Genomic DNA, 14,907 nt, shown 5'->3' with positions numbered 1-14,907 from the left:
TATTACCTCTGTTATAATATATATATAATGAGGGTGGAGATCCCCTTTAAGCTTGCTATCCTGTATGCTGTGTGTACATTTATGTTATATAAGGAGAGGAGACAGAAGGGCGATGGCCATCTGGTCTTCCATTCAATGTGTGTTCACTGCAATATGTCAATAAAGCATTACAGTGCAGTGGGGGTAAACTTACGAAACAGTGAGATAGTGGTGTGGCCATTTATATTTGCGTGTCTCTGAAATGTATGTCATTACATAAGAGTAAATAAGAGTTGTGACAACCATAAACTCTGATAGATAGTGTACATTTTCATGCTTCTGAAAGAACATCTATAATCTCATCTATATTTAGCCCTCTTTTTGTTAGAAAGAACTTACGCTACATAACAAAACATTGTGCTAGAGTGAGATAGTTTCTATATGGGTGCTTTATACCTAGTGGAAAAGGGACCATCCATATATTGTATTTTACCTTGGTCATTTTGAATATTTTTTCTCTGTTTTATGTAAGTTTATTTTTAGATCGGACTTTAGATACTACTTTAAAAGTACCCTCTTATCAGTAATGAGAATAGTTTGTTTGTTCTCCCCGTTTGCATGGGGTTCCTCCCACATCCCAAAATCATACAGATAGATTTATTTGTTACCCCTGAAAAATGTCCTCAAAATACAATAGGGAAAGTAATGTAAGACAACGATTGACTACGGTAATTGTTCGATTGTGAGCTTCTGCAATAAGACTATATACACTATGTAAAAGCACTGTGGAGGATGTCATGAAAAAAAAATGTACTGTATGTCATTTATATGTTTAAAGTGACACTGAAACAAACAAAAAAAAGTATGATATAATTATTATTTTTTTAAATAACACTGCATCATTTTATCATATTTGCAGTTACAAACAACACACTGGGGTTGATTCACAAAGGTTCCTTATTTTTCACCTTAACTGTAAAGAGTGCTAATGCATGAGATAAACAAATAAGGAGAGCTAATTAATGAGATAAATAGATAAGGAGAGCTAAACCATGAGTTATGTCAAATAAGGAGAGCTAAACCATGATTTAAGTTAGATAAGAAGAGCTAAACTGTGAGTTAAGTTAGATAAGGAGAGGTAAATCGTGAGTTAAGTCATTTAAGGACAGATAAATTGTGAGTTAATAAATGGGGTGAGGAAAATTTAAAAGAAAAGCTTTGTGAATCAGGCCCACTATATCTTAAACTATGAAATAGAGTAGAGCTAATGACACTTTAAACTCCCCTGCAGTAAAAGCTTAAAGAGACTCCGAGCAGTGCAGAAACTATGGAAAGATGCATACCATTTTTAAGCTCTCTTTCTCCTCTTTCCAACGAAACCGCCACCCTACGCCTTTTAGTTTTTGCTATTTTCAAAATGGTATGCATCTTTCCATAGTTACTGCACTGCTTGGAGTCCCTTTAACTAAAGCTGTGTCTCACTGTTTCTTTGATGTATAAATGCTTCAGAAAATAGCACTGCTCTCTGACTAAATAAGTCGAAGAGCTCAGAGAAGCTCTTTTGCATAGATAACAAGTGACATTTCCTAACTCTTCCCGTACTGGAAACAATATACGACTCTGTTCTTTTCTACCAATAATCTATTTCTTAGCTGTACTACACATACAATTCATTATATCATACATTTATTTTCACTTTAGATTCCCTTTAAATATATAAACAAATCCAATAACATATTTGCATGGGGCAGAAGTAAGTGAATTATGAATTTTGCTCACGGTATTCGGTTTGACTCCCTTGTGCAGTAATAACGGCTACTAACCGTTTGCTGTAACTGTTAATCAGCTCTGAACACTGGAGTTTTAGACCAGTCCTCTATACAGAGCATGGGATGGATTCCAGGAGAGCCATATTTAGGATTAAGGCTATACAGGTGAAGTTTGAAAAATTAGAATATTGCGCAAAAGTTAATTTATTTTAGTAATTCAACTTAAAAGATGAAGCTAATATATTAAATTGACTCATTGCATGCAAAGCGAGATATGTCAAGATATGTCAATTGTGAAATCAATGTATCAAGAGCCACCACACACAGATGGGCCATGGGCTTCAAATGTCGTATTCCTCCTGTCAAGCCGCTCCTGAACAACAAACAATGTCAGAAGCGTCTTACCTGGGCTAAAAAAAACAAAGAACAAGCCTCAGGGGTCCAAAGACCTCTTTTCTGGTGAGAGCAAATAGTGGGGTCTCATTTGGAAACCAAGGACCCACAGTCTGGGGGAACTGGAGAAGAATGGAGAGGCACACAATCCAAGATGCTTGAAGTCCAGTGTGAAGTTTCCACAATCTGTGTTGATTTGGGGAGCCATCTCATCTGCTGATGTTGGTCCACTCACTGTCCTTTACTAAGTCCAGATTCATAGCAGCCGTCTATCAGGAGGCTTTGGAGCACTTCATGCTTCCTTCCTTGAATGAGCTTTATGGAGATGCTGATTTCATTTTGCAGCAGGACGTGGCACCTGCCCACACTGCCAAAAGTACCAAAACCTGGTGCATTGACCATGGGATTACTTTGGCCAGCAAACTCGTCTGGACTGAACGCCATAGAGAATCTATGAGGTATTGCCAAGACAAAGATGAGAGACGTGAGACCAAACAATGCAGAAGGGTTGAAGGCTGCAATTGAAGTATCCTTGTCTTCCATAACGCCTCAGCAGTGCCATAGGCTGATAGCATCAGTGCCACGCCGCATTGAGGGAGTAATTGTTGCAAAAGGAGCCCAAAGCAAGTACTGAGTACATATGCATGATTATATGTTTCAAAGGTCCGACATTTTTCAATTTAAAATAATTGTTTTATTGATTTTGTGTAATATTCTTATTTTCTGAGATTTTGCTTTTGGGGTTTTCATAAGCTGCAAGCCATAATCATCAAAATTATAACAAATAGAAGCTTAAAATATCTCGCTTTGCAAGTAATGAGTCCATGTCATATATTGGTTTCACCTTTTAAGTTTAATTACTGAAATAAATGGACTTTTGCACAATATACTAATTTTTCTAACTTCACCTCTAGATACCTTTAGATTTTATCATGAGTTTATTTTCACTTAAAGTCCGCTTTAACAAATATTTTTGGAGAAATAGGGTAACAGCTATATAGACTAGAGGTGGAAACTCTTTAGAAATGACATGGGAGTACTAAAACTAACCATCAATGAAATGCTATACTTTTGTATGCAAAATTATAATGCTGTTACGATAAGGGACAAATAGCTGTTGACCCTGACACCGGTGGTTAGCGTGGGCTCTCCCAGGGCGCGGAGTCTAAGTGACCACTTATGTCTTCACCAGAGCGCCCTGCAAGGGACGATGGGCCGCTACCCCTAGCGGGCAGCGGGCTACTTTGCTGCAAGTGATCACCAGGTCGCGGCCCCCAGGATCGTCCCACCGGAGGCAGAGAGAACAACCAAGTCCAGCAGGAAGACGTAGTCAATCGATAAGCAGGCAGCAGACAAGCGGAACCGGGTAACAGGCCAAAAGGTCAGGGCGGGCGGCAGGCAGGCAGGAACGGTATAACAAGCCAAGGATCAGGACAGGTGGCAGGCAAAACGGAGGTCAATAGCAAGCAAGGTCGGCAACGGGTAATCAGAGTATCGAATAGTAACGCTCTAGTGAACTAGCACCAAGCTGTATAGAAGTAACAGCACTGGTCTCCAGCAAGCAGCCTGTTTAAATACAAAATACAAACTTAGCGCATGCGTAATCGTGTACTTGCACGCGTACCCACGCTGTGACCGTTAGCGCGCGCACCCCTGGCTACTTCCTGTATATTGCCGGGAGTGTGCTCACGCGCGCGAGAAGACTCTGGCTGGGAGGCTCAGCGCGGGGGACAGGTATTGTAACAAATGCTTTTACTCACTCAGGATACAGTTGAAACAGGTAATTTCCATGCCAGCTGTGTTAAATGGTAAAATTGGTAAAATGGGTGAGACATAGACTCCAATGTTAATTACGGCTATAGTGGAAGCCAGGGATAATTTGGGGGGCTGTGGTCACCCTATAAATAGCAGCAATAGGTGGCCAGCACCCGATAAATAGCTGAGGAGAGTATTTTGCGATGATGGCGGTGCTGCCATTGGCGGTGATTGCGGGGGGGGGGGGGGGGCGTTGTTTAGCTTAGTGTTAGGCACCGGTAGAGGGAGAGCTAGTCTGAGAATAATATTAGTGAATATTGCAGGGCTAGTGTTAGAGAAGGGTGTGAGAAAAGAGTTAGATTAGGTGTTAGTAAAGTTTCTGTAAACATGACAGCTCTTTTAGGGCTCGTTTCCACTATCGCGAATCTGCATGCGTCCAACGCATGCAGATCCGCACATGTAATACAAGTGGATGGTCCTGTTTCCACTGTAGCGTTGTTGAGGTGCGTTTTTTTCAGCGTGAAAAAAACGCCCAAAAGAGCCAACGATTTCGCCTGCGTCGGGAATCCGTGCGAATCGCCGCTAATGTATTTAATAGTAAAAACGCATGCATTTGTTACATGCGTTTTTACCCGCGATTTCGCGTGCGATTTCGCACCTTTTTCAATTTTATTTAGCCCTGGCAGTGTCATGGTTAATTTCGCATGGCACCCTGCCATGCGAAATCGCAGGCGAAATCGCGGGTAAAAACGCATGTGGAAACGCATCCGCATGCGTTTTTACAAGCGTCGGAATGCGGCCGAAATCGCGTCGCAACAGTGGAAACAAGCCCTTACTATCAGAATTAAATACTGCCGATAGTATAACATCGGTTATTTTACCAATATGTTACTAGTGGATTTCCACAGTGCCCAAATTACAGTGGCACCCTTTTTAAATATACGCGGATACATGAAAATGAAAAAATTGTGATTTTGTAAAGACTAACTCTGTTCCTCATTGTTATGTAAAGGCTGGGAGATGTCTGTGTTCTTCATGAACTTACATTGCTTTACTCTGCATAGAAAGATTCCCAGATGTTTGGCACTTTACATAGACCTGTGGGCTGGACCAGTGCTGGCAGCACATTACAGGGTTTCGTAAAATAGATTTTTATTGATTTTACCAGTTTAACAATCCTCCCATGGGAGTTCAAAGAGTAACATAGTTCATTTAATGAAATTTCATCATATAATGATATATTTAATACTATGTTTATGTCTCTTTTCCCTAAATTATATCTAATAGTTCGCTATTTATTATTTCATCACTAGCCACGCCCTCCCCTGTCACCATCCTGTCATCAAGCAAACAATATCTAGTAGCCCTTTTTATTTTTTATATACAGGTCCTTCTCAAAAAATTAGCATATTGTGATAAAGTTCATTATTTTCTGTAACGTACTGATAAACATTAGACTTTCATATATTTTAGATTCATTACACATAACTGAAGTAGTTCAAGCCTTTTATTGTTTTAATATTGATGATTTTGGCATACAGCTCATGAAAACCCCCAATTTCCTATCTAAAACAATTAGCATATTTCATCCGACCAATAAAAGAAAAGTGTTTTTAAAACAAAAAAGTCAACCTTCAAATAATCATGTTCAGTTATGCACTCAATACTTGGTCGGGAATCCTTTTGCAGAAATGACTGCTTCAATGCGGCGTGGCATGGAGGCAATCAGCCTGTGGCACTGCTCAGGTATTATGGAGGCCCAGGATGCTTGGATAGCGGCCCTAAACTCATCCAGAGTGTTGGGTCTTGCGTCTCTCAACTTTCTCTTTACAATATCCCACAGATTCTCTATGGGGTTCAGGTCAGGAGAGTTGGCAGGCCAATTGAGCACAGTAATACCATGGTCAGTAAACCATTTACCAGTGGTTTTGGCACTGTGAGCAGGTGCCAGGTCATGCTGAAAAATGAAATCTTCATCTCCATAAAGCTTTTCAGCTGATGGAAGCATGAAGGGCTACAAAATCTCCTGATAGCTAGCTGCATTGACCCTGCCCTTGATAAAACACAGTGGACCAACACCAGCTGACATGGCATCCCAGACCATCATTGACTGTGGGTACCTGACACTGGACTTCAGGCATTTTGGCATTTCCCTCTCCCCAGTCTTCCTCCAGACTCTGGCACCTTGATTTCCGAATGACATAAAAAAGTTGCTTTCATCCGAAAAAAGTACTTTGGACCACTGAGCAACAGTCCAGTGCTGCTTCTCTGTAGCCCAGGTCAGGCGCTTTGGCGCTGATTCTGGTTCAAAAGTGACTTGACCTGGGGAATGCGGCACCTGTAGCCCATTTCCTGCACACGCCTGTACACGGTGGCTCTGGATGTTTCTACTCCAGACTCAGTCCACTGCTTCCACAGGTCCCCCAAAGTCTGGAATCGGTCCTTCTCCACAATCTTCCTCAGGGTCCGGTCACCTCTTCTCGTTGTGCAGCGTTTTCTGCCACGCTTTTTCCTTCCCACAGACTTCCCACTGAGGTGCCTTGATACAGCACTCTGGGAACAGCCTATTCATTCAGAAATGTATTTCTGTGTCTTACCCTCTTGGTTGAGGGTGTCAATGATGGCCTTCTGGACAGCAGTCAGGTCGGCAGTCTTACCCACGATTGCGGTTTTGAGTAATGAGCCAGGGGGGAGGTTTAAAAAGCCTCAGGAATCTATTGCAGGTGTTTAGAGTTAATTAGTTGATTCAGATGATTAGGTTAATAGCTCGTTTAGAGAAACTTTTCATGATATGCTAATTTTTTGAGATAGGAATTTTGGGTTTTCATGAGCTGTATGCCAAATTCATCAATATTAAAACAATAAAAGGCTTGAACTACTAATGAATCTAAAATATATGAAAGTCTAATGTTTATCAGTACATTACAGAAAATAATGAACTTTATCTCAATATGCTAATTTTTTGAGAAGGACCTTTATGTATTATCTATTTCACTAGCAGTTCTCTATTTATAATAATACTTTAAAAACTTTACTAAACTTCCCGAAAGCTCCCTCTGGCTATACCAAGAAGTAGATTGAAAAGGCTGCATAATTGTCCGTATTTCTTCTGTGTCATAGGTATTAAGAATAAAGTTTTTTCCAAATCGTAAAAAAACTGCAATTTGACTTTCCTTGTTCATTAATGCTTCTAAATTGTCTAAATATAGCATGTGTAAGAGTTCCTATTTTACATCCCAAATACTAGGTGAACTAGAATATATCCATTTATTATACAAGACCTTGTGAGCTGCAAGTGTTAATATATAGGCTAGAGTCTGTTTTTTTTTTTTAATTGTTTGTTCCCCCAGATTTGTATTCCTGAGATCAACATTGTTGAATAAACATACTTGAGGGATCAAATTTATTTTATATTTACATAATGTTAATATATACAGTACTTCTGGACTTTCGGCCAAAAGATATTTACCTGTCCACACCCCCATAGACAATGGAAAAGATCTGCATTTTGTGAGGAGCACTTAGGGCAGTATGGCCGATAATAACTAGGAGAATTTTTGTATTTAATGTTGAATGTGTATTTCGCTCAATGAATCATGTTAAAGTGTGATTCACGCCATGATTTGTCTATGATTATTGAACGTAATCAGATTGTTTCCCTCTATTATCTGTGCGCTTAATTGTTCATCTGCTATATCCTTTGACCATGCTGATAAGTTATGATTTGCTCTCTTTTCTAGAGAGATCTTCATAATTATTTCTTGTATTTCTGATAGGGATACTCTTGGTCTTTGAGGACTGAGGAACCAATCAAATTCATTCACGTTCATTATGTCAGCCATATTGCCCCCCAACTCCCCCACAAATTATTTTAACTGTGCAAAAAAAAAAGAAAAGAAAATGTGAGCATGGAATACCATATTATGCAGGAGAACAGAGGGACCAAAAGGATAAAAGGAAGCTAAATGAGCTTAAAAACCAAATTCTTGGTAAATAGGATAGGTAGTGGTGGACTTACCTCCTCCAAGTAGACACACGACGACTGTAGTAAAGACAGTCAATATATTTTATTTATTTACTCCAAATATGCAATGCGTTTCGCATGTTTGATCCCGCTTCATCAGGCAATAACAACGGAGCAATAGCATATTTGGTCAGTAGAAGAGCCAGGCACCTCTGTGACACAGAGGTGCCTGGCTCTTCTACTGACCACATATGCTATTGCTCCGTTGTGGCTGGATAGTGTAAAGTGGCTGGATAATGTAATGGTTAAGGGCTCTGCCTCTGACACGGGAGACCAGGGTTCGAATCTCGGCTCTGCCTGTTTAGTAAGCCAGCACCTATTCAGCAGGAGACCTTAGGCAAGTCTCCCTAACACTGTTACTGCCTATAGAGCGCGTCTTAGTGGCTGCGCTTTGAGTCCGCCAGGAGAAAAGCACTATATAAGTGTTTGTCTTTTCTTTTTTTGTCTTTTGTTATTGCCTGATTAAGCAGGATCAAACCTGCGAAACGCGTTGCATATTTGGAGTTCATAAATAAAATATATTGACTGTCTTTACTACAGCCGTTGTGTGTCTACTTGGAGGAGTCCACCACTACCTCTTCTATTTCCCAAGAATTTGGTTTTTAAGCTCATTTAGCTTCCTTTTACCCTTTTGGCGCCTCTGTTCTCCTGCATAATGTTGAGTCCACCCTGGGTGGAGTGTTGAACCCCCTTTTTTCTCATCTACAGAGAGCGACTTCTTATTCCTGAGTGAGGTCAGGAAAATCTCCCCACCTGCCTTTACAGTGGTTGCCTAATGGTAACCCTGGTTTGTGAGTATTAATATTTACCCTATCTAGTAACCATTTACCAGTACATATTACACTATTGGGGCTCTTGGTGTTCCTTGTTTTTATGGAATACCATATATTTCTCTTAGTGCTGAAAAAGAGTACCAATTATTCTTAAACGACCAGAGATTCCCCAATTTAGTAATACCTTTTTATTTCCCATATCGAAAAAAACCACTATGTGTAATACTATACTAGGTGGGAAACCAGGGTGTCCCCATAATTATATATGTGAAAAGACAAAACTGGATCTCTACCTGGATTTTAAAGGCCAATTGGCCGGTTTATTGCAATACCACAGTGCACTGTGCTCTGCACTGTGGTATTGCAATAAATCGGCCAATTGGCCTTTAAAATCCAGATAGAGATCCAGTTTTGTCTTTTCACATGTCTAAATAACCCTGTGGTGGATGAGGGTTTTGACTGGTTGACTCCCTGGTGCTGAAAATATATAGGGTTGTAGAGTTGAGCTATCTGTATTCCCATAATTATATAGGCATATATTTTGATATTCCTTTAGGTTGTAAGAACAAAGTGTTTTCAGGTTACCCAGGTGTCCCTGACCATCCTGCAGTGTTTAAGTCGCATTGGAAGATCTTTATATGATGTATGCAAGATGGCCATGGGTGACCAGGGTTCCATGAAAGAACACTCCAAACTATAGTTTGAATATATACTTGTTCTAGATTCCCAGTCTCGCACATATCTAAAAATGCATGCTAGATTATAATAACGAATATCAGGCAAACAATCCTAGGCCTTCCCAAGTTTTAGGTCATTTCAGTTTTTCGTATGCAGAATATTCTGACCTTTGCGACCTCACCAAGGAAATTTTTCCCAGGACCCTACGGTAACTTCCGTTGTATTTCTGTAATTAGAGGTTCATATTTTAATGTATATAAACTAGATGGATCTCTTGAAATTGTTATTTCTAGATATTTTACCTGTTTTTTTAAGGGGATCAATGGGTTAACCAAAAGTTGAGGAACGTCTGAATGAGGAGCTAATCATAAAAGTTCACTTTTGTCTGTATTGATTCTGGAGCCACTATATATTCCAACATTTTTAATAGTTTCTAGAACAAAGGGAAGTTCCTCATGTGGTTTATACATGATTAGCATATCATCTGCAAATACAGCCTGAGAAACTAATTCTGTGCCTATTTGAATGCCTGATATTCGTTTTTGGAAAATTCTTAATAGTGTATTAAATCTAACACGCGCTCCAAAGATATATCTCAATTTCCTTTTGTTTTCAATTCTGTTTGTTACAAATCCCACAAAAAAGGCCAATAAAATGATCAGGCAAACTAGTAATAAAAACCCAAATCATCCAAGCCCATTCATTCACGCACATTCATAATAGAAGGGCCCTTCCACCTCAACCCTACTCATATGTATGTACACAAAGGGGAGGAACGATTGTTCTATAAGAAACGTTCCTCCCCTTTGTGTACATACATATGAGTAGGGTTGAGGTGGAAGGGCCCTTCTATTATGAATGTGCGTGAATGAATGGGCTTGGATGATTTGGGTTTTTATTATTAGTTTGCCTGATCATTTTATTGGCCTTTTTTGTGGGATTTGTAACAAAAAGAATTGAAAATAAAAGGAAATTGAGATATATCTTTGGAGCGCATGTTAGATTTAATACATCATTTTGGTTTATCGTTTTTTGAGGGTTTTAGGGATCCCTCATCTAACAACGCAGCTTTTTTGACATAAGAACCTCCAGCGCTTGGTAGTAGTATACAAAATTCTTAATAGTGGTTCCAGCGCCAAATTAAATAATAATGGTGAGAGGAGGCACCCTTGATGGGTCCCCTTCTGCAATCTGAATTTCGGGTTTACATGGCTTCTCAGTACAACCAGATCTGTGATCTGACGAGTTAGAAGACAGAAATGCTAGACCAAAGAAAATGTCATCATTTACTTGAATGTTCAATATCATTATATAACTTTCCATACAAGAAAAGTTATCGTTTGTATCATGAATGTCCCCAGAATACAGCCCCGGCCTGAACAGAGAATGTACAGGAATGATCCTTCTATCACTTATGTGTATAGGGGGATAAAGCCATAGTTATAGTCACCTCCCAACTTTTTGAGATAAGAAAGAGGGACACTTTAAGACACACCCCTTCCACACTCTAACCACGCCCCCACCACACTCCTCACCATGCATAGCACAAAGAATTCAGAATCAAAAGATGTAGTATTATCTTTTAAACCACACTGATCCTTTCTTTTGGCATTAGTATTTCTTCATTTTAACATTAGAAAATAAAAACGATATCAATTTATTTAATGGGAAAAAAGTTCAGAGTCAAACCCATTTTTCAGCAGAAAAATACATATCTTTACATAGATCTGTACACCGGTCCTGAAAGAGGGACAAATGATAAGGAAAGAGGGATGGGGGATTTGGTTCCCAAAGAGGGACTGCCCTCCAAAAGAGGGACAGTTGCCCAGATCGGTACGTTACTGACACAAGTGATTTGGGATATTTATTGTTGCCACAAGTTATTACCTCTACTTCACTCTCCACAAAAACATGTTAGCAGCACCTGTACACAATTATAAACATTGACATACATAATATAGTGTAGGTGTAGAAAAAGTGTAGGGGAGGGATGCATTAATTTCCTGTCTTGCCTGGACAAGAGCTTTAACTAATTAAAATATGCATAAATAATACTGATTTTCAATGTAAAGTTTAATTTCCACAAGGTCCATTTATAATCCACTGCATTAGTGCATTCTACCGTACTAATATAGAGGAGTAGTGGGTGAGAGTGAATGTATTGTAAACAGCACTGAAATAGCCCCAAAAATCTGTGTCTCATGGTCAACTGTCCGGCTAGGACTGCACTAATTTGTTTGACTTTGGTCTTACTAATTAACCTCTTGAGGATCACAGGCTTACACCCCCCTAGTGACCAGGCGATTTTTTTTTAATTTTTTTTTACAATTCAGCACTCTGCAGCTTTAACAGTTTATTACTTGGCTATTCAACTTAGCAGCCAAACTAATCTTACTTCCTTTTCTGCCCACCAACAGAGCTTTCTGTTGATGGTATCTGATTGATGCTGCAATTTTTTATTATTATTATTAATTTTATTGTTATTACTGTCTCCTGGGGACAGCTGAGTGACAGGGCTGTCCCCTGTACAACGCTGCGTTAGATCGCAGCACTGTACAAATGAAAATTGCAGTTTGGGGTTTTTTTCTACAGCCTACCAGCTCTGATCACGGCTGGCAGGCAGAGCTCCGTGTCTCGGCAGGGAACGAATGCACATGAGAGCACATGTTCCCTGCTAATCTCTGCCCCCAGGCCACCGCCCATCGGCGTTAGTCGGTCGCAGAGCTGTTAAAGACTACTGCCAGTATTAAATATAGAGCCTGTGATGTCAGGCTCTCAGGTGGTAGGGTTAATTACTCACCCACTGGCAAGTAGTTTATGAATGACAGAAACTCCACCCCCCTCCTCAGCAAAGTCGTTGTGGTGTTTTTTTCTGAAGGCTTTTGAAGCTCTGTGGTCACCCACACCTGCTTGGCCTGGCACGCCCCAGCTTGGCAACCACAGCCTAATTGGTGGCTGCCAAGCTGTGGGCAGGGCCCGGCAGGCAGATGAGGATGGCCACAGAGCTTTGTAAGAAAATATATTTGCTAGGAAGGAAAGGTAGGGCAGGCGATACACACCAAAACTACACACAAAAATTGAACTTTATCAAAAATACTTTAATGAATTTACAAAATACAACAAATATTTAAAATCGCCCAAAACACATGGCTCTGCTGATATGGAACATCACCCGGGAGCTCCCTACACGCCTCCAGCCATACACACCATACAACACCATACAACCCGTTGGATAAAGTGCACTGTTGAGTATATCAGCCGTAAGGTCTGGAATTGTAATCCACATATTGCCGCCTAGAAAGCGCTTGACATTAAGCAGTCAGATGTCATAGAGACCAATTGATGTCACACAGTCACTGTTGTTGGAAACCAGAGTGCTCCACTCTTCTACACGCTAAAGAAAGCAGCAAGCCCACCTTGACCAGCTCATGCTACACATACGATTGTATGAAGCACAGTGTCAGCATAGGTTAGTAGCAAAACAGCGTTGGGCATAGCATTGGAGATGAAAATTTGAAGTTAATAGATTGCAGCACATGCAAAGCATCAATGTCCTCCAAAGCGATCAGCATGCAGCACACAGCTCCATGTCAAGAGCAAACACAAGCATAATATCGCATGTCCCATGAACATCATGAGCACACTATCGGTGTGCAAGCAAACAGTAGCTGAGTACTTCTGATGCAGGCATGGATGCCTTTGGCCCACAGCTGACAGTCTTTCAACACAGAGTACCTTACATATGGCTCTCCACGGAGGATTGCTGTGTGCTTTTGTGTATTGGAAAGTGCACAGATGTTTCCTGGATCGTGAGGCAATGCTGTCGTCCAGGGCCCTAGGAGATGGCTGTAGTGGGCGTGTAGAGGGAGTCCAGGCAGTCGATGCAGCAAAGGTGTGGGGCAAACACGCGGTGATGCCACCTACAGCCCCGACATGTTTCACGAGCTTCCTGCTCGTTTCCTCAGGGGGCGTGGCTCACCGCTAAGCAACCATCCTATCATTAAATTGGCTTCTCCAGCCTATCACTGGCCGAGGGGGCGTGATTTTCCGGTCGCACCCCCCATCCAGATAACGGCGGCGCGCGCCGTCCATCCACACACACCCACCTCCTGTTGCAGCAAACCGGCGTACAGGGAGGGGAGGAGGACGACGCGCGTCAGCCGCGCAGTGCCGCCAGGAACCCAGCCGCCCAGACCATCAAGGGCAGTACGGAGTTCCGCATGCACACACGGAGGGGGGCACAAAGCGGAGCACACCGCCTCTAAAGGTACAGAAACTGCCAAAAGGCAATCAAATAGCATGTAATATACACAGATCTCACACAATGCCCGCAACAAACAGCCATACATCTACCTGAAATAAAGATATATATCTAGATTGCTACATAAAGCGGCACCTAGAAATGACAGAGGCTGAAATACACGCCTCAATCTCTAACCTGTATAGTATCAAAGAAATAGTGTCCAGTGCAGTGTCGGGGGAGCAGCACACAAATCGAATACCCCACTACCCAGGCAGTATAGCAGGACAGTGTCTCAAGAGAAATGGGCAAAAGCTTAAGGACATTTGTCCACAAGCTAATGACCGAATTATGTAGGCAAAAAGGATGCAAAGCCCTCCATCTCATTCAAGCCAGGGGGGGCTGTTGCCTTTAAGTCGAAAATCCATCGACATTCCCTCTGTTTAAGCAATTTATCCTGGTTACCGCCCCTAATTGACCCATGTATGCGGTCCAGACCTACGACTCTGAGGTCGCTGTAGCTGCCGCCATGGCATTGTCTGAAATGCTGGCCGACGGGTGCAGTGGAGTTCACACTTTTAATACTCTTAATGTGTTCTAGAACGCGTTCCCGCAGTTCTCGTGTGGTTTTGCCGATGTAAAAAGCGCCACAAGGGCACATCAGCATATATACCACGAATTTTGTTATACAGTTAACATAGTGCGATAACTTCCACTGCCTCCCGCCGGGAAGCAAGACCGACCCACCAATGTGCATGTATCTACAAATTTTGCAGCCCCCGCATGTATAGGTGCCAAGAGTCCGACAGTGCGGTCTTGGGCCCTCCACACCCTCAAAGTGGCTCCTAACCAAGGACAGGGCTGTCCCCTGTACAACGCTGCGTTAGATCGCAGCACTGTACAAATGAAAATTGCAGTTTGGGGTTTTTTTCTACAGCCTACCAGCTCTGATCACGGTTGGCAGGCAGAGCTCCGTGTCTCGGCAGGGAACGAATGCACATGAGAGCACATGTTCCCTGCTAATCTCTGCCCCCAGGCCACCGCCCATCGGCGTTAGTCGGTCGCAGAGCTGTTAAAGACTACTGCCAGTATTAAATATAGAGCCTGTGATGTCAGGCTCTCAGGTGGTAGGGTTAATTACTCACCCACTGGCAAGTAGTTTATGAATGACAGAAACTCCACCCCCCTCCTCAGCAAAGTCGTTGTGGTGTTTTTTTCTGAAGGCTTTTGAAGCTCTGTGGTCACCCACACCTGCTTGGCCTGGCACGCCCCAGCTTGGCAACCACAGCCTAATTG

At 41.7% G+C, this 14,907-nt stretch overlaps 1 protein-coding gene across 2 annotated transcripts in view; it reads left to right on the top strand.

The window, feature by feature from the left end:
• GCK (glucokinase) overlaps positions 1-14,907 on the top strand; it is a 46,037-nt gene that overhangs the window by 2,448 nt on the left and 28,682 nt on the right. The gene's annotated exons all lie outside the window — the stretch shown is intronic.

This window comes from Hyperolius riggenbachi, chromosome 3 (assembly GCF_040937935.1).
Source record: "Hyperolius riggenbachi isolate aHypRig1 chromosome 3, aHypRig1.pri, whole genome shotgun sequence".
In the NCBI taxonomy this organism is placed as follows: Eukaryota; Metazoa; Chordata; class Amphibia; order Anura; family Hyperoliidae; genus Hyperolius; species Hyperolius riggenbachi.
This window is presented reverse-complemented; position numbering and strand designations above follow the sequence as displayed.